Source organism: Pan paniscus, chromosome 9, assembly GCF_029289425.2.
Source record: "Pan paniscus chromosome 9, NHGRI_mPanPan1-v2.0_pri, whole genome shotgun sequence".
NCBI classification, from domain to species: Eukaryota; Metazoa; Chordata; class Mammalia; order Primates; family Hominidae; genus Pan; species Pan paniscus.
Window position 1 is genome coordinate 125,922,232 of NC_073258.2, and position 19,995 is coordinate 125,942,226.

General features: G+C 48.2%; 1 protein-coding gene across 12 annotated transcripts in view; it reads left to right on the forward strand.

The window, feature by feature from the left end:
- PKNOX2 (PBX/knotted 1 homeobox 2) overlaps positions 1 to 19,995 on the forward strand; it is a 320,618-nt gene that overhangs the window by 114,608 nt on the left and 186,015 nt on the right. For 9 of the 12 annotated variants that reach the window (XM_055095040.2, XM_055095042.2, XM_055095038.2 and 6 more), the window contains one exon: positions 8,076 to 8,146. The exons of the other annotated variants lie outside the window; for them this stretch is intronic. The gene's annotated coding sequence lies outside the window, so the exon portion shown is untranslated. The remainder of the gene's footprint in view (positions 1 to 8,075; positions 8,147 to 19,995) is intronic. 12 annotated transcript variants of the gene reach the window in all.

The window sequence follows — 19,995 nt, forward strand, 5'->3', positions numbered from 1 at the left end:
AAGATCTCAGGCTCTTTATTTTTTTATTATTCTTGATAGAAATTGGGAGATATTAGTGGTGGCATATATACGTATTTTTAAATTGTGGTAAAACATATATCACATAAAATTTGCCATCTTAAGCATTTTTAAGCACCCCTGATAGCTCTCAATGACACCCTGCGCTGGCTGTCCTGGAGTCACCTGGGGGAGGGAGGGAAGGGGTTGCTAGATGGTGCATGTCAGTAATTTGCCTTAGTGTTTGATGACATTAAGTATATTCACATTGTTGTGCAACCATCACTGCCATCCATCCACAGAACGCCTTTCCTCTTGCAAAACTGAAACTCCGTAGTCAGTAAGCAACAACTCCCCGGTCCCTCATCCTCCACCTCAGCCTCTGGAAACCACTAGTCTACTTTCTATCTCTGTGAGTTTGACACTCTCAGTACCTTGTACAGGTGGAACCATACAGTATTTGTCTTTTTGTGACTGGCTTATGTCACCTAGAATAGTATCCTCGAGGTTCATCCATGTTGTAGCATGTGTGAGAATTTCCTTCCTTCTTAAGGCTGAATCATATTCCATTGGATGTAGACGCATGCATGCCACATTGTGTCTGTCCACTCATCTGTTGATGGATACTGGGTTGCTCCCACTTTTGGCTGCTGTGAATAAAGCTGCCATGAACACAAGTGTACAAGTATCTGCTTCAGTCGCCACTTTTGCTTCCTTTGGGTTTATAGTATGTAAAAAGTGGAGGCATGTTTTTAAGGTGTCTTAATTATTTTCTGCTGTCCCTTAAGTCAATATTCATTTTCTTCATTAACGCCGTTTGAGCAACTACTGACCTCACTGGGTCTGTGGCACCTGCTGCAAAAGGCAGTTTCTCACAGAGCCCCGGAGGAGCCACAGAGAACAGAAGAGACTTTCTACCAGCCTTGAAAGGCTCAGGAGGCCCCCTGCTGCCTCCACTGCTGGTCCTAGCTGGAGCAAGGCTGGGTTAGACGAGGGTTAGAACCCAGCTCAGCCGTGTATCAGTGGCATGGCATGACCTTGGGTAGTGTACTGTTCCTCTCCCCTCCTTTACTTAAAAATCAGTTAAACAAAAAAGATACAATAGCCTTAACATTCTAGAGCAACTCAGTCCTGCACAACCTTCCATGATGACAGAAACGTGCTCCATCTGAGCCGTCCAGTATGACAGCCACTAGCTACATGTGCTGTTGAGCACTTGAAATGTGGTGAGTGAGAATGAGGACTGAATTTTACATTTCATTTCATTTTAATTAATTAGAATTTGAATTTTAAAAGTCACACGTGGCCATTGGCTACCTTATTGCACCATGCAGCTAGAGAGGATGAAAACGGGTGGCAGTCATGTAGTCCATAGAAGGAGCTCAGCAAGCCCAGTGTCTGGCACATAGTAAGCACTCAATAAATGTTTGCTATTATTAGGTCTTAGGTGTCTTGCTTTCCGGCCCACCACACCTGATGGTTTTCAATGACACCCCACACTGGCTGTCCCGGAGTCACCTGGGGGAGAGAGGGAAGGTGTTGTTGTATGGTCCATGTCAGTAATGAGCCTTGCACTGAATGTTTCTGGTCTGCTACTTTCCCTGGAGGGTCATGTGAGCCGGAGTGGTATGTGGCCTGCTTTGCAAGTGATTAACATGGTGTAAGCAATCTGCATAGAGAGAAAAAACCCTCGGTTGGTATTCCATTATTCTATTAGAGTTTCAGAGCCAGGATTAAGTGGACATGATTTCTTCCTATGGGCCATTAATTTTGTTTTATTGCTGGTCTGATGGCCATTACCCTTTTTTGCCAATGCATTCCCCCATTAGGTTTGTACAATTAACAAAATATGTGCTGTTAGGGCTTTGATAGGAGGAATGGGATGGAAATAAAAGGAGGGGGTGCAACCGCTACAGAGTTGGGGGTGGGGAAAGTGTCCACAATGAAGGGAAGCCTTCAGCACCTGCCTTCTGGCCACTGGCATTCCTGGGAAACTGCAGTAAGACCTTTCCCCAGCTCTTTCCCGACTAGGAGTGGAGGAGTTGCCCAGGTGAGAGGGAGAGACACTTGGTGGGTCCATGTGGGAGCGGTGTTGGCATTTCCTGGCCCTCCTCCTCCAGCCTGCAGCTGAGTACGGCACAGCTGAGAACATAATGCGACACCCCCACCACCCCCACACTATCACCTTGAACCCGATACTGCTCAGCAGGCAGCATGAGTCAGCCTCTAGGTGTCTGGCCCCGTGACGGGGGAGACTTCTGGGGCAACACCTGCCTTCTCTCTATGGGGCAAACAGGAGGACATGTGCCCAGTTAAAAGGAGGCGGCTGATACTCTACCTCATCCAATGATCGACATGTGGAAATGCAGAATTGGCACGTTTAGGTCATACAATTTCTGGAGAAAAGTTAGGAATCCAGATTTCTAAATGTGAAATTTTGCAAGGTTTAGATGTTGGCAGATATAAAAACACTGGACAGGCAAGAGTCAACCTTGGGGCTGGTAGTTGGCAACCTCTGCCAGTCAATAAGGAGTCGTGGAAGGGTACTAAAGGAGACATGGACAGATGAAAATTGTGTTTTAGGAAGATTCCCAGGGCAGGGTTGGTAGGGTGGATGCGCAAAAACAGTGTGAGGCTGGAGACAAGGAGAGTTGGGTTAATGACAATGGGATGGGTAGAAGAGCAGGGATGCTTGTGAGGGAGAATTAGTAAGTCTTGGGTCTTGGTGTTTTAGCACTACAGAGGATGTCCATGGGGCCAGGGGGGGCTTGCTTGTGAGCAGGCCCACCCTCATGCTCGAGGGTTTACCTCTGCTGAGACCAAGCCACTCTGTGAGCCCACACCACCCAGTGTATGTGAGTCTTCCCATCCCAGGCTTGGAGGGTAAATTGCTTGCTTCTGCCTGGTGTAGAAAGGTCGTAAGTATGTCCACTTCTTCCTCCCATATGGGATAAATATTAAGGTTAACCACCAGTGCCAGCATTCCTAAGATAACTTCATATTCATACCTATACTGACAGGTCCAGGCCCAAGAGTCGAGGCTTGGCCTGGGCAGGGCCTGAGGAGTGTCACAGAGGAAGCCTTTCCAGGTCCTTTGCAACTGGGTGCCCAGCACTGCCTGTGGCACAGGGGGCTGAGGACTAGTGTGGAATTAGCATCCAGGCCCAGTGGGCTTTGAGGAAGGCCGTGCAGTACCCTCAGTGCTGGATGCATAAGAGTCTCAGAGGCAACAAGTTAGCACTAGGTAATTATATCTATTTAATTACATAACTATTGTGTCATTTAGAGCCTGCTGGTCAGGGGCCACAGTGCCTGACTGACAACCTCATGGAACAAGTGTAAGCAACTGCAAAACATTGTCAGGTGATGAGGGTGCATGGGTGGAACAGAGCAGGGACTCAGTGAGATATGGTGGGAGCTGCAGATACGCTGTTGGAGGGACGAGTGGTCCATCAGGTGTTTGCTCCTGGAATGGCCTATCTCAATCAGATTTTTCCACCAAAGTTTTGTTTCTCTTCTGGAAGCTTGGCTTATAGGCCTACAGAGGGCTTTGCAGAGGACAGGAGCATCCAGAGAGACTCTTAGTGTTCAAGAAGGAGTTGTCACAATTTGGTCCTCATCCCCAAAGTCTGGCTTGGGCAAGAATAGGAAAACTTGTCATGGGCAGCAGGATGAATGCAGAAGTCCTCAGTCTTCTGGATTTGCCTCTCTTTTTCCTATTCAGTTGCAGCCATTTTTTAATTAAGTTATTAATATGTCCTAGGCATTGCACAAATGAGATGGTACATGCACCATCTTATTTAAAGGTGCTACTGTTAGCACACTTTTAAAGATGAGAAAATTGAGGTTCATAGAAGCTAAGGTTAGGTAAATGATGGGCCCTGGCTTAAACCTGAAACTGTTTGACTCCAGCATCTTTACTCTTAACCTCAATGATACACTGTGCTAGCAAGAGACTTAGTGCCCTCCCTGGAGGATTGGTTTGGGCAATCTCAGAGATTGTCAGATGGAGTTTTATTTTAAAGATCTGGTAGTTTAACTCTACCACTTTGCAGATGAGGAAACTGAGGCATACAGCGATTAAAGTTCCTTGTCCAAGACCAAACAGTAAGTTAATAACAGAGTCAGGGCATGAACCCATGTCTGGCTGACCCCCCGGTCTGGTGCTCTCTGTGTCAGACCTATGGCTTTGCTAAACCCCCAGCTCATCTTCCTCTTTAGCTGGATATGTTTCACAGATGCCTGCACGGCTATCCTTGAGGATGCAGAGACAAGTTCTATCATGCTACCTCCTATGGGAAGCTTTCTTCTATCCCTCTCCCCGCCTCTTTTCCAAATAAGCATGACCATTCAACTCCCTCCTCATTTACCATTTCATAAATTCCCTCATATCTACAAATGTGAATCGCCAATCTCATTTATGATTCCATTTTATTTTCACGATGAATAAGACAAGCCTGAGTTCAAATTCTGGTTGCATTATTGCATGGCTGAAAGCCTTTGCCATGATTATTTGCCTGTGAGGATCACAGACAGCTGGCTTTGGAAGGCCCTAAAAACATCAGGCACATGGATGGTTCCCCAACAGGCATCCATGGGGTAGTGCCAGTCCAGGAAGACTTTTTCAGTGGTGCATATTGATGAGTGAAACATAAGTACAGTGTGTAGAGATTGCATGTGCTTACACACACAGGTGTGTGTGTGGGGTGTGTGTGTGTGTGTGGAGAGAGAGAGAAAATGATGCTCCGCTTCTCAAAGGATGGCTCTTTATTGTGAGATTTTTGCACTCTTTATTTTGGGGGAGATGAATTATTTCATGAAATGATGGTGAGAGAAGACACTATTAATGTTTTATCAAAATACAAGTTTGTCAACACTATCAGCCTTCGAATGCTGTTCAACACTTTACTGATGGCTGAAACCCAAATCAGGGAAACATGCTTTGAGCAGCTTCTCACCCAGTGCATGATTCTCCTCTCAGTGTTGGGAGTTCACTACCTTCCAAGGAAGACTCGCTCATTTCTGGATGGTTCTCATTGCCAGAGAATTCTTTCTTATGTTTAACTGCAGATTGGCTTCCGCTAACATCTAAAGTTAGTCCTAATCCTATCCTCTAGAGCAACACAGTCCCTGTCTCACATAGTTTCTTCAAATATTTGGAGGACTACCATGTGGGAGAAGGATTGTATTGCTTTAGTCACTAGAGCAAGGACCAGTGGATAATTTTAGAAAGGGACAAGGAAGATACATCTCTAGTTTTTTCTACCATATCTTCTGCCTCATAGCCTCCTAATAATACTGAAAACAGCCACAACAGCAGAGATAGCTAACATTCAGCGAGTGCTTATTTTGTGTAAGGCAGCGTTCTACGAACCTTTCAGTATATTAAGTCATTCATCCTCACCACCACCCTCAGAGGAGGAGTTAGCATTAGCCCTATTTTATACATGAAAAACAGGCACAGGGGCATTAAGTAACTTGCCCACAGTCAAGCCAGAATCGAAACCTATCCAGTGTGATTCCAGAGCCTACCCTTTGAACCACTAGACTTCTAACCCACAATTTAACCACTAGACATCTTCTCTCTCCTCTCTTTCCTATTCATCATTGTCAAAGTTCCTAAAATATGATGCTAAAACTACATATAGAACTAATACAAACTGGTAAGTTCAGAATGGAGGAGATCATTCAACCCTCAGTTGGGTGCCATATGGCTATTACTGCAGCCTATGATCACATTTAGTGAGTTTGGCAACAATATCATATCCTGGGCTCATTTTGAGCTTGGATTTAAATCAAATAATCCAAGTCTTTTTTTTTTTTTCAAACTGGGTCATCCCATTATGGTTTTTTGTTTTTGTTTTGTTTTGTTTTGTTTTGCAATACTTTTTTTAATGTAAGAGTGGGATTTGGTATATACATTCCTGTCAAATCTTTTCTACAAGAGTCGGTGAAAAAAAGTGGGTTTGCATGTGGATGTAGGATATACTAATTTGATGGTTTAGAGTAATGAGATTGTGGGCATTTTTTTCTTTATTTTCAAAATTATTTCATTTGTAGTTGTCATGATGTTATTGTGCAAGAAATAAAAACTGGTAAAGGAAAAGTGAACTTTTAACTTTTGGCCTGTTCTTTCAGCTTGCTAAAAGTTTTATAACAATCTTGAATCTATCCCTCCAGTACAGTAACTGCTTTTCTCAGCTTTGCATCATGTGCACCTGAAAAGTTGGCCATATCTTCTTTCAAGTCACAGGTGTCTCAGACAGACAGTCCCACAGGGCATGGATAGAGCATACAGCTCCATGTAATTTAATCTAGAGACTTCATGTGCCAAGTTCGTATCATGCTCAGTAGTAATATGTAAGTAGTTTAGAATAACACAAGTTGGAACCCATTGCCAGCCAACGGTTGGTTCTGAGGTGCTGGTGGTGGAATGGTTGGAACCCATTGCCAGCCAAGGGTTGGTTCTGAGGTGCTGGAGGTCTCTGGTTGGAATGATGAGAGTCCACCATTCAACTTTTCAGCAGATATTTACTGAGAACCCAGCACAGGCCGGGCACTCTGCTAGGTTCTGGGGATATAAAGATGCAGAAGACATGGTCCTTTTCCTCAGTGGTTTGTAGTCCAGTGGTCTGGTTCCGCCTCTGAGGCACCTCCCTGAGCTATGAGCCTTGATCATGCAGGTGTAAGGAGACAGCCCCTGAGGAAATGACTTTGCCTTGAGGAAGTCATCATGAACAAGAGAGAAAATTTGGTTTCCTCAGCACTTCTCACTACACCCCATGCCTGAATCTTCTAACTGAAATTCCACCTTCTTCCAAAAAGGCTTGCTTGTCTTAATTAAAGGGAAAGTGCTAAAGACTGCAGGGACATGTGAGGGTTTACATTATGTCAAGTCCTTGTTGAACATCCTTCAGTGTCTCTGTGATCCCACAGGCTAGGCTGCCCTCTATTGCCTGACACCAAAACCCCTGGATGCTCTGGCCCCACCTTACTGAGCTGGCACTATTCTCTCCTCTAGTGTCTTTCAGGCAGGCCAGTCTCTGCGTCATCCCAGGACCCTCCATGCCCTTCTGCCCCTTGGCCCTTGCTTGGATAGCCGCCTTCTTTGGAATGCCTTCTCCCTCCCTCCCACCAGCCAATTCTTGTCTGTCCAGTCCGCCAAGATCCCATTCAAATTCCACCTCCTCATGAAAACTCCCTTGAGTGCCGCAACTCTTGCAGACTTCATGTCTCTGTGGAGAGAAAATAGGCATCGCTTCTGTACACTTTAGCACAACTTCATATACAGTCTGGCCTTATTGGGGGTTCTTGTATATGGGTGATCTCCCTTCCCCAGCAATGTGGAGGCAGTGCTTTTATAACAGGACAGCATGTGTAGATTACAGAGCAGACAACTGATAAATATGTGTTGACTGTTTTTATTTTTACAAAATTGTTTTATCTCAGAAAGAGAATTAAAAGCAGGCAGATTTTTTTATCTTTCCAGTCTTGCCCCATCATTCTTCTCTATGCACATTTTTCTTCCTGCCCAATTGGACTCTTCACCTTCACTTGCAAGTTCTCGTCTGCAGCAAGACTTTCATATTCCTGAGGTAGACAACAGGGTCAGCATTGTGGTTTGCTTGCCTTTTGCAGCCTTCCCTGTCTAGATTGCAAAGTTTCATAGGGGCCCTTCTGCTCTGTTCCCCTGCATGGGGTCTTCCAATAGGTAGGAGGCACCAGTAAATGATTATTACCTTGGTCAGCTCAGGGCACTTGACAACCATGAGGCTTTTTTCTCCTCTGGTAGTCCTATAGGGAAGGGGAATACAAGCCCTATGAAATGGAGGCATCAAGCAGGTAGAGGAGGGCATGAACCTCTCGCTCTGCCCTGATTAGGTCTCTAAACAATAATGGTTTTGCACGAGGAGTCTCTTGCTAGGAAGCTTTCTCACTCAGCACTGCGGGCACATGGCTGCCAGCCCTGGCCTTTTTCCTGAGCCAAACCCACCTCTGGGTTTACCCCCTTCCCCATCCTGGCTTTCACTTCTGCAGCATCTTACACAGTCTATAAAGATGTTTTCTTTCATTGGCAGGTGAAGTCTGGAGCAGGACTTCTGAGGCTTTCTATCCTCCATGCTGCTCACTAGAAAAGGGGCTGTGAACTGTAAGTAACTTTGATTGGCGTTTTCCATGCTGACTCAATAAGGTTAGGGGTTAAAGACCAGCCCTGAACCTGATCTTTAACAGCCATGCATTGTGCAAGAGAAACACTCAACAAAGAGCTAGTCAGAATGTAAAATACAGTGGAGCTCTAATTAGATTATGTCTGAATGTGACAAAGAGGCCCTGTAATATGACATCGTATTTAATTAGACTATATTGATTGTGCATTAAGGTGGACTTGATGTGTTACATGTGTCATGAGTGCCGGAGAAGGAAGCTCTTGAGTCTGCAAGGCCGACCCAGACCCCAGCCACTATCGCCTGTGGGCTAAGCCTGGAAGGCAATGAGAGGAGGAAGTGGCAACATCAGTCCTCAAACTGGGCCAAGTTTATAGCCTGCACTTGCTTTTACATCTGGTTATTTCTGGGGAGGCATGAGGGAGGAAAAAGGAAATGCTGCTGACCGCTTCCCTTCCATCAGCCCAGTAATAGCTTGACCTCTTAGGCTTATTTGCTCATATTGGTTCTCCCCACTTGGCAAAAGTCTACCCACCTGTGGGACCCGGCCTAAGTCCAGCCTCCTCTGCGGAGCCTTCCTTGGTAACGCCAGCTGGAAGCGATCTCTTCCCCTTCTGAAATTCCGCAGCATTCACACACGCTGCCCCTGCCTGTGTCCCCTGCCTCTGTCCCCACCTCTGGCTGTCACATAACCATAACCCTCTCCAGCAAGGCCGTGAGCTCCTGGGGGGTAAAGTCTGGGATTCCTACTTCTCAGTCTGCCCACTGCACACTCAGCCTAGTCGCTCTTTAGTAAGTGTTACCTGGATGACTGAGTTGCCCTGGGCAGGCATAGTTTCCCCACGCTGCTTATGGGGCTACCTGAGGCTGAGCTGTTGCTGCCGCGACTTTGATAGTACATTGGCTTCCAACCAGTCCATGGAATTATAAATGATTAACCGTTATCAGCGCACATCTTCACCTCTGTGTAAAAATAGATTGACTGTAATGAGTATTTGAATAAATCATAAGAATGGCCGCCCTGCGATCGGCTAACATCCTGCCGATGGCTGCCCGGTGAGTGAGCAGGGCGCCGGCCCTCCCGCCTAATGGCCTGCGATTCAGCGCCGGTCGCCTCTGTGATTGACGGGCCTGGGCTCCCAGGGCACCTCCTCTGCAGGCTTGCTCAGGAGCAGTCGGATCTCCAGGCTGGGGTGTTGGGGGAAGGGTACCTCCCTCCATCCTGTTCCAGGAAAGCCTGCCTAGGAGGTGGGGCGGGGGGTGGGCGGAGGGGCAGACTAGAAGATAATGACCTTTGTGAGAATCGATGTCTCCTCGCATCAGAGGTTAGAGGGACCTCATAAGTCAAGTATGAGGAGCAAGCTGAGCATGAACCTTAATGAGAGCTGAGAGCGTGGGGGGAAATAGGCCTGCGCATCCCCCCGATCCCTGAGGGCAGCCGGGCACCTGGCTCTGGCCACCACACCCAGGAAAGCTCCCTGGCAGGGACACAGCCTTGGGCCTACAGACAGGAAGCAGGAAACAGGTTTCTTCAGGTCCCAGGCCTCTGAAATGGAAAGATTCAAATGACCTTTCAGGGAGTGTTTACCAGGGTGGCCTCAGGCATGGGGAGCCTGCCTTTTGGAGAGAAAGGAAGAAGAGGAGAGGGGGAGGCAGGCTCAGGGTGATAGGGCCCAGTTGAGGAGGGAAGGGTCTAAAAGTCTGAAGTTTCAGAGACAAGGCCAGTGAGGGCTGGATTTGAGAGGGAAACAGCAAATATTCCAAGTTAATTCCAGTGGTGTCCCATTTCTAGGCTATGTAAAAAATCACCCATAACAGAATGGCTTAACATCATTTATTCTTCAGGTCAGGAATTCAGAAAGGGCGTGGTGGGGCAGCTTGTCTCTGTGCCACCAGGTGCCACCATGGAATCTCAGTGGGGGCAGCTCCAAAGCTGGTTGCTGGAATCATCCAAAGGCTTGCTCCCTCATCATTCTGGGCTTTGATGCTAGCTGTTGGCTGAGAGGTTGGCTGGACTGTCTTGGCCAGACCCATGTGACAGCTCCATGTAGCCTGAGCTTCCTCACAATATGGCGGCTTGATTCCAAGGGTGAGCATCTAAGAGACAGCAAAAGCCAAGTGGAAGCTGTGTTGCCTTTTATTACCTGCCCTTCAAAGGCAAGCAGCATCATAGCCACTGCATTCTCTCAACTTGGGCAGTTGCAAAGGTCCACCTAGGTTTAAGAGAAGGGAACATAAATACCCCCCTTCTCCATCTCTCCAAGGAGTATCAACATCACATTGAAAGAACAGGATGAAGAATAGGAATGTATCTTGTTGCAGTCGTCTTTAGAGAATACAGTCAACCACAATTTGTACTCATCAAGTTAGTGGTCTGGCACAGCACAGCCTCATCTATTGCCCAGAAATAATAAAAGGAACCCTTCTTTGGGGGTGATTTGTTCTCCCTAGAAAGACAGGCTAAAGAACCCCCTGCCTTAGATAAATTAAACTGTCCCTTAATTCACAGAATGTTTGAGTCGAAAGGGCCCTCGGAGGCCAGGCAAGGATTCCTTCCTGGGCAGGCCATGCTGGTGTTAGTAGGTCCTGCAGCTAGCAGAAACTTCGACCTCAGGGTCGATCTCAGCAAGAGTGAGTTGAGTCTGTTACCCACAGCTTCAAGTGTCAGGTCTGGAGGAGTCCTAGACTATGAGCCAGGACTCCACAAGCCTTGAGCCCTTCACTTACATCCAGGGCTCCCTGGACCTCCATCCCCATGGACTTCTAAGCTGGGGTAGGTTTCACACAAAGATTAGGATTTAAGATGCTACAAGGGTCTGTGCTGTAGCTGGGGAATTCTGGGCAGCCCTTCCTCTCTGACCTCACGTCCCCTGCTCTCCTTCCTTCCCCTCTGCCACATACTATGTCCTGAGGAGGCTGTGCCCTTCAAGAACTATAGTCTCTTTCCTTTGCCATTTTTCTGACCCGGATGCAGCTAAATCCTGGAAGAGGATCTGAATGTCCTGGGTGCCTTGTTGTGACTTAAGGGGATAGAAAAAAAGCCCAAGCAACCAAAGAGTAGAAACAACCAGCCCGTATCCCCAAAGGGCTGAGAGCTGAGAATGGCTAACACCAAAGGGGAGGGGGCAGGGGCGAGAGGGGTGAATGGACTTGGTCTTGATAAAAAGTGCTAGAGTTTGGAGGAAGAGTCTTGGATTCTTCCACTTATTGGGCACTTACTACATGCTAGGCATCATGCTAAGCACTTAGGGTGCATTTTCTCACTGAACCCTCACACTATGTTATGGGATGATGTTATTATCTCTATTACAGAAGAGGAGAGGAGGCTTAGAGAGCAAGAGGAATACCCTAGGAAGTAACAGAATTGAAATTCAACTGAGAACTCTCTATTCTTGAGACTTACACTATTTCCTTGTATGACACTCAGTTGACTCCTCTGTAAATGGAAATGTCTGATGGCATCATCCCCAATGCCACCATCATTTCTAAGATTCTAAATGTGCAGATAAGATTTTGGGAACTTGCTTAGATATATCTAAATGGGCCTACTTGATGGAGTAGAGTCTAGGTGAAAGTATGGAATGATTTCCTATTCTGTCCCCTTTTGTGAAACTTAGGTCAGGAAACTAACATTTAATTTGGGCACATGAAGGAAACAGATGGACACAAACATAAAGGTCATTTAGATTTTCAAGGCTCCAGCTTGGGAGAAGAATGTTGGATTTGAAGTACAAAGATCAGATTTGAAGCCCAGCCTTGGCACCCCTGTGATCCTGGGCACATCTCTTTGGCCTTTGGCTTCCTCATCTCTGGAATAGAAATGGGGTTGTATATACTTCCCAGGACTGCTATGAGGACTCACTGCGATCCAGCATGTGCAGGTACCTAGAGCCATTCTTGGCACACAATAGGTACTCACTAAGGCTCCAGCCATTCACTCGCCCAGTAAATAAATAAAAAGTGGAGTTGGAAAGAAAGGCTATTCCTTTCCATTGCTTCTGACAGAGACGGTCAAGAATCTTGCCTTTAACTGTACTCTCCATAAAAGTTCACTCATAAACTATTGATATTTTAATAATACACATTAGTGTCTTGCCCTTTGACAAATGAATATTGAATGAGCAATAAAGAGGCAAAACACTAGCCAGGTATACTGCTGCAGAGGAGCTAGGATCCTGGCTGGCTGTCCAAGGGAATGCCCGCTTTCCAGAGACCTTGTAACTCACCCTTCACCCCAGTGACCCCTAAGAAAACAGCTCTCAAAAACAGCTCAGAATCTAGCCAGCCTAGCCTGGCCTGAGTAGGGTTTGTCCTCATTTTTTATTTCAGTTGGCTGGAGGGGACTTGAAAGGAGAGAGAAAAGGTCATTAAAGAACCACTAAAAGGGTGAATGTTTTACCCCATGTGAAACACTTTGGATCTTCCCACTACCTTTGTGAAAGGTGGAGGTTTCTTCTTCACATGCTCTTTCCTCCGTAGATTGCATCTACAGACAGTCAGAGTGCCCACAAGAAATCAGGCAATGAGCGTAAAAACAACAGACTCGATCCACCCCGCTCGACCAGATCTTGATGGGAACCTATGCTCGAAGGGTGTGTGCTAAGGTTTATAAGGCAGAATTTCCTGCCTCTTCTGGCTTTGCAGCCAGCTCCATGGCCCCAGCCTCCAGGTTCTCATGGCCTCCATCTAGGCTGGTAGTCCTTGAGTGTGCAGAGGGCAGTGACAGGGGCTTTTAGTTGGTCCAGCTTAATTGGTGTGATTTAATGGCATTTCTGGAGGATTCGGATTCAGGCTTTCCGAGCTGCAAATCTGCTTTCTAAATGTAGAATTTTTGTGGAGTGGTAAAAAATAATGGTTGTTCTGTGATTCCTGCCTCCTGAGCTAGGAGATTGCAATTTACATTATGCAAATAGACGTTATGCAATCAAGGCACTTTAGCAGGAGTCTGGCGGCAGAGAGGCCGATTGATGAGATGCCGAGGTCTGCAGCCCCAACTGGAGGCGCCCTGGAAGAGTGAGATGGAGTGGGGAGGGGGTGGACCGGGCAGGGGAGGAGGCAAAGAGTCTGTTTCCCTGGCCCAAGGAGGCCGAGTGGAGCCGGCCCAGAGATGAACGCATCGGGGAGCTGCCAAGGCGACTCTCTCAATTAATGGCTTTGTTTAATCATACCCCCTGTCCAGAAGAGTATTGTCTTACGGATAATTTCGTTTGCCTAACGAGATTTTGCTAATTAAATCTCCTTTCAGTTGGTGTGACTATGCCTGCAGGAGAGGGGGCTATTTGGAGTCTTCTCCATAAACCTTTCTGGAGAGGAGCTGGGAAGGAGGGATGGGAGGGAGGAAAGAGAAGAGGTGGAAAGGGAGAGAGACCCTTTCCCGCTGCAAGCAGGGCAAGAGGCTTTGAGCAGAGTTTGGAAGCTGCAAGGTGGCTGCCACCACCCAAATCGCCTTTCTTCATCCACTGAAATGCAGTTCTAAATCCTTGTCCAGCCTGGAAGGATTTCCCTCTTTTTTCTTTCTCTGTGGTGCCTGTCACTTCCGCCATTACCCATTCTCAGGTCCTTCTCAAATCCTCAGAGGGAGAACCGGGAGGCTTATAAGAAGGTTCTGAAGGGGTTCCAAGTGCTGCCCCCAGTATCCCTGGCTGTGGGGGGGCTAGTGATGGTGTAGGGTCCCCTCCTCTTGCCTTTGCAGTTAGCCAGCCAAGCTGGCTCTTCAGAGAGGAAAAATTGCTCCAAAGCTAGCCATTTCTCCAGGGATAGTTGCATGGATCAAAGAGGAAAATACCTCATTAGACCCATTTATCATCAGAGCTAGCCAAGGAGAGCCTCCCGTATCTGGAGGAGCCTAGCGCTGTGCTTGCGATAGCTGGAGCCTAATTAATGCTGCTGTGATATGCGGCCATGCCATCCCCATGCTGGACCACCTCCAGTGGTTCTTTGCTATCCACAGGTTGAAGTTCAGCTTTCTTGGCCTGGCTGACCATGGGCTTCACAGTTCAACCCTGGTCTACTTTCCTAACTTCATCTCTCACCCTGCAGCTGCTCCCCATCCCTGTAAATACAGACACTCAGATACACAGGCACACTCCTATAGCTGAAACCCCAACTATGCCGGATTGCTCAATCTCCCCCAACAAATACTCTGTGTACTTTTATGCCTTGGTGCCTTTGCACATGCTGCTTATCTGGACTATCCTCAGCCTGGGCGGCCCTTGCTCATTTATCTCCTCTGTGACTTCCTCCTTACAGGACTTCCCAGCCTCCCCCATCCCTATGCTGCTGCGTTCCTTTGCCTGTAGACCATCACAAGACTCCAACACAATTATTAGTCTATCTATCCATGTAAACCATTGAACCCCATTCTTCTTTCAATACCAATACCTTGAATCGTTCCTGGTCATAACAGGCACCCTACAAGACTGATTAAGAGAAAGGAGGGGACTGGCGCGGTGGCTCATGCCTGTAATCCCAGCACTTTGGGAGGGCAAGGTGGGCAGATCACGAGGTCAGGAGTTCGAGACCAGACTGACCAACATGGTGAAACCCTGTCTCTACTAAAAATACGAAAATTAGCCAGGCGTGGTGGTGCATGCCTGTAATCCCAGTTACTCAGGAGGCTGAGGCAGGAGAATTGCTTGAACCCGGGAGGTGGAGGTTGCAGTGAGCTGAGATCATGCCACTGCACTCCAGCCTGGGTGACAGAGCAAGACTTCATCAAAAAACAACAACAAAACAAACAAACAAAAAAAGAGAGAGAGAGAGAGAAAGGATGAAGGATGAATGTATGATTCAAGGTGAAGAGGGTGGAGTGATGGAGAGGTACTCTCCAGTTAAGCCCCCAAGCTCCAGGATGGATGGTGAAGGTGGAGGGGGATGGTGGCGGGGAGCAGGAGACTGATTTCTGCTGACACCATGCAGAGGGAGCTGCCTATCCATTCATCACCTTCATTTCACAAGATGAGGAGGGGCACTTCATCTGTGGTTCCCCGTCTATGTGGGGGCCCTGTGCTTGGTGTGTCACTGTCTCATTTCGCACATGCTCACATGTGAGGTGGGTACTATTTTTGCAGAGGGAACTGAGGCTGGCCTGTTGTCATCGGAGGACAAGGCAGTGTTGGTCTGTAACTGGGCCCACTGGGGAACCCCAGGAGCATCTCCCTGTAGGGAGGTAAAAGCTCCTATACTTCCCAGTCTCCCCTCTTCATACCCCCACCTGCCCATCCACCCATCCATCCTTACTGGAAGCTAAGCCGCTCCGGGAGTTTGCCCTACTCTCTCTCCCCACGATGCCAGGGTTCATACATGTTCTAGGATGCCTGCATGTACCTGCCTGTGTCTGTCTGCATGTGCTGGGGGCCTGAGTGGTGCACAGGCCCTGAAGGGTGGCCTCTGGTTACTGGTTCTGGACTGCTGCCCAGCTGGTGGGGGGACATCAGGGGTGGAGGAGTCTGCATTCCATGCTGGGGATAGAGCAGCCCAGGGGAAATGGCTCAGGTCTTCCTGTGCAATGCGGGGCAGGGATGGGGGGAGGGCGGGTTGTATGTGAGTGTGCGAGCGAGGCAGTCTTTCAGGAGAGTGGCGGGTGTGTCCTTCTTGGCTCCTGAGTTTTAGTGCCCTGCTTGTTGTTCTTTGTCGGGGCACGTCTGTCCATGGCCTATCTCTTCATCTAGGCTTGCAATCATCCTCACGTCCCCATCATGCTCTGCTGAGCCTGCAGTGTTTCTAGGTACACAGTAGGTGCTCAACAAATGCTCACTGAATGCAATGGATAAGTAAAGGATTGAACAAGTGTGCATTTTGGTGTCAGACAGACTTGGGTTCTGTTATTTACTTAGCTGGGAACTTGGGATTTAATTTTCTCATCTAGAAAGCAAGAATAATAATATTTCCTATTTTTTCTTGAAGGGTTGTTGGTGGGGGATTAAAAGAGATATGTGAAAGTGTTTTATAAACTATAAAGCACTGCACAAATATAAGAGGTTATTACTATAATGGTTATCACACTTGAAGTGATCACTGTGTTTGAAAATTAGGGATTCTGTTTTCAGGAATGTAAAATCATCTAGGCCTGATTTGAACTCTGGGACTTGTAGAGCAATGGTTATAGGAACTGGTTCTAGATTCAGCCAACAGTGGGAGCTTTCAGGGCCTGGAGGCTCAGCCCAGAGGCCCTTGCCCTCTCCCCTTCCGGGTGGACTGTCCCTGGGGTGGGAGGATGAGTCTGAGAAAGTGGGCCACCTTCAGTTAAGCCACCTGTCCCCAAAGTGGGCCCATGGAAATCGTCTTCCCAAGTCTCTGCCATTGTCTGGACTCCATGTCTCGTTATCTTTGCATATGCTGTTCCCTCTGCCAAAGATGCTTTTCGCCCTTTTCTCCACTGATCTTTTCACCTCTTGTGCCATAGTTGCTGCACTCTTTCCAGGCACCCAGGTTACCAAGTTTACTGCCATGAGGGAGTCTATCACAGTATACCTGGGACTTTCTTTTTTTTTTTTTTTTTGAGATAGAGTCTCGCTCTGTCGCCCAGGCTGGAGTGCAGTGGCGTGATCTCAGCTCACTGCAAGCTCCGCCTCTTTGGTTCATGCCGTTCTCCTGCCTCAGCCTCCCGAGTAGCTGGGACTACAGGTGCCCGCCACCACGCCTGGCTAATTTTTTGTATTTTTAGTAGAGACGGGGTTTCACTGTGTTAGACAGGATGGTCTCGATCTCCTGACCTCGTAATCTGCCTGCCTTGGCCTCCCAAAGTGCTGGGATTGCAGGCGTGAGCCACCATGCCCAGCTGTACCTGGGACCCTTAAAGCCTGCCTCTCTTACCAGTGTGCACTGCCAGGGGAGGTACTGGGCTTCACTCATTGCTGGAGCCCCAGAGCCAAGTGGATGAATGGATGGAAGGATGAAAGATGAAGGGAAGGGTTGGAGCTTGGTAACTGCACAAGATTGGAGCTTCTGAAGCACCCTGAGCTACAGGGCAAGGCAAGGAAGAAGAAGCTGCAGAGAGATCAGTACTGCCTTGCAAAGCACCCCCACATTTCTGAGATATTTCCCAGCCAACCTCATGCTCCAAATGTCAGCAAGGCTGATCTTCCTTGGGGTCACAGGGTCTGGGGACCCCAGTCCCCTGTAGGTGGGTGTCTGGCCCTCAGCCAGCTGGGCAGTGAGGCCTACATGCTGGAGCTGCGTCCTGAGGATGGAGAGGCATCTGCCTGTTGCCGACCTCTAGAGGTGAGCAGTTCTCCACCTGGGGATGCAGACGCTGCCTCCCCTTATCCCCAACCCTTCCAGATCTGTCTCTTGGTGGGGTTGGCCCCAGCTGGCAAAGAATCTGCTATAAACCCTCCCAGGGACCTGGCTCCCTCGCCTTCCCCCTGAGTTGGAGGCATCTTGCGTCTTGCCTGCTCTAGGCCTTTCCCCACATTGCCCTCCCACTCCCAGCTCCAGGCAGCCTCAGCAAAGTGCCAGGGGGCTGGGAGGCTTTTCATTACCAAATGCACTGAACCTATTTGTGAGTGTTTTGCAAAGTGTTTAATCCAAGGTGTTCCCTCAATTAAATTAGTGCAAACATCTGTGTCCCACATCCACCTCCATTTGCATTCTGTGCCATTTATTACAGCGGGAAATTGGAAGGCACCTTAGGAATACTTAGGACTGAATTAGGCTAGGTTGGGGTGAGCATCTGGGGGAGGGCAGGGTGCTTGTGAGACTGGTCTAGAAAGTGGATCCTTTTCCAGGCTGGGACTTGTGAGGACCCATTTCCTGGTGCAGGAGACCACGCGGTAGGTGGTGTCTGGGCTTGAGACCACCTGGTCTCATGGGGGAGACTGGGTGAATTTAATTAATGCCGCCACTCCCCACCTGGGACCATGTACCTGCAGAGGCAGGAGAAGTTCACTGTTGCTGTTTTATAACTTTAAACCCAATTTTTAAAAAAGTGTATCAAGTGACCCATCTGGGACTCTCCCTGGGGGAGACCTTCCATGCTGGAAGGTGTGTGTTTTATCCTGAAACTACTCAGCGTTGGTGGCTGGCTGAGCATGGCTGGCAGCTTCTCTTCCCTTATGCCATGTGATCCCCATGACTGTCAAGTGTTATACTTTAGGAGTCCTACTAATATACCAGTCTAGGAGGCATCAGAGAATAGTTTCTGCTGTGTGACAGGCCTGTGCCAAGTGCTTCACATGCACTATCTGTGGTCACCCTCCACCAGCCCTCTGAGTCAGGACGAACCAGGGACTGGAGCTCAGAAAGGCCAAGCAACACATTCATGTTTCCACTGCTAAAAAGCAGAGCCACCGGGATTCAGACCTGGGTCTGCATGACGCCAAAGACTATGTGCTTTCCACTGCACTTGGAGGTCTCTCTCAAATGAAGCAATTGGACTTGGCTTTGAATCAGGAATGGTGCTGCCTCCCCCAAATCCTCTGACCAGCATGCCCTGGCCGGGTTGTACAGAGGCCCTGGTCCTAGCCTGCCCCCATTAGGATGGCTTATCCTGGGACTTCTGGGGACCTATGATGGGTAAGCTCAGGCTGCTGCTGACTCACCAGGAGAAGGGGAACCCTGGCTTCTGAGGGATGGGGCAGGGAGCAAAAGGAAAAGAAGTTTGAGGAGTGAAGGAGAGGCTCATAGGTGGCTGAAGGGACCTTAGTGGTTACTGAGTTTCTCAGTACTCAGTGAGGAAACTGAAATTCAGGCTGGTCTGGAAACTTAGGACTCCCAACTACTGGGAGGGAAGTGATGCCAAGGCCTGGGAAAGTCCCGGGGGGTTTTGTTTTGTTCTGTTTTTAAGGGTGAGTGCTATCTTTCTAGATGCAAAATGTAAAATAAGATTGGAGCAAGAAACCAGGGTGGAAAGGGGATAGGAGGCTACTGTGGACCCCAGACCTCAGGAAGAAGAACCTCACCAATTCCTGGGGTTCTACCTAGAGATGTCCAGGGAACAGGAAGAATAGCCAGGAGGTGTCTTCATCTGTTTTGTGCTACTGTAACAGAATACCTGAGATGGGATAATTTATAGTAAACAGGAATTTATTTCTCACAGTTCTGGAGCCTGGGAAGTCCAGGATTAAGGTGCTGGCATCTGGCAGAGGCCTTCTTGCTGTGTCGTAACATGGCAGGAGGCATCACATGGCAGAAGGACAAAAGAGAGGGCCAGAGAGAGACAGCAAGAGGGACTGGGACACATTCCTGCAATAACAAACCCACTCCCGTGATAAAGGTGGCACACTCATGACCTAAACACCTCTTGAAGGCCCTGCCTTCCAATATAGTCATAATGGCAATTAAATTTCAACATGAGTTTTGGAAGAGACAAATGTTCAAACCATAGCAGGAATATTCCTGGGACACGCTACTGGTGCTCATCTCTGCCTTCCCCTTCCCCGGTTTGCCCTGTGGTCTGGGCAGGACCACAGCATCTGGAGGAAGATGGTACAATGGAGGGACATTGAATTTGAGCTCAAATGTCTGCTCTCCCACTTCCTCCCTATGACCATGTCTTAGCCTTAGTTTCTCCATCTATTAAAGAATAATAATGATCTCACCCCACAGGATTGTTGGGAATATTAAGGGAAATGTTAGGCATGCTTGACCCTAGATGGGGACTCAAGACATCACTGTGCATTTTGCTTTTTCTTCCACAGCTCCTGTCTACTTTTCCCTCTTAGGCCCTGTGCTTTGATCCTGGGCATTAGGGAGGCTGTGGAGATGAGGATGGGCAACCCCTGCTTCAGCTCACCCTCCTCACTTTCCCATTCTCTCTCCTCCCTCTCTCATCAAAAGACTTTAATACATGCATCTCAGCATGTGGCACTGCCAGGGGCTTTACAAGAATAAA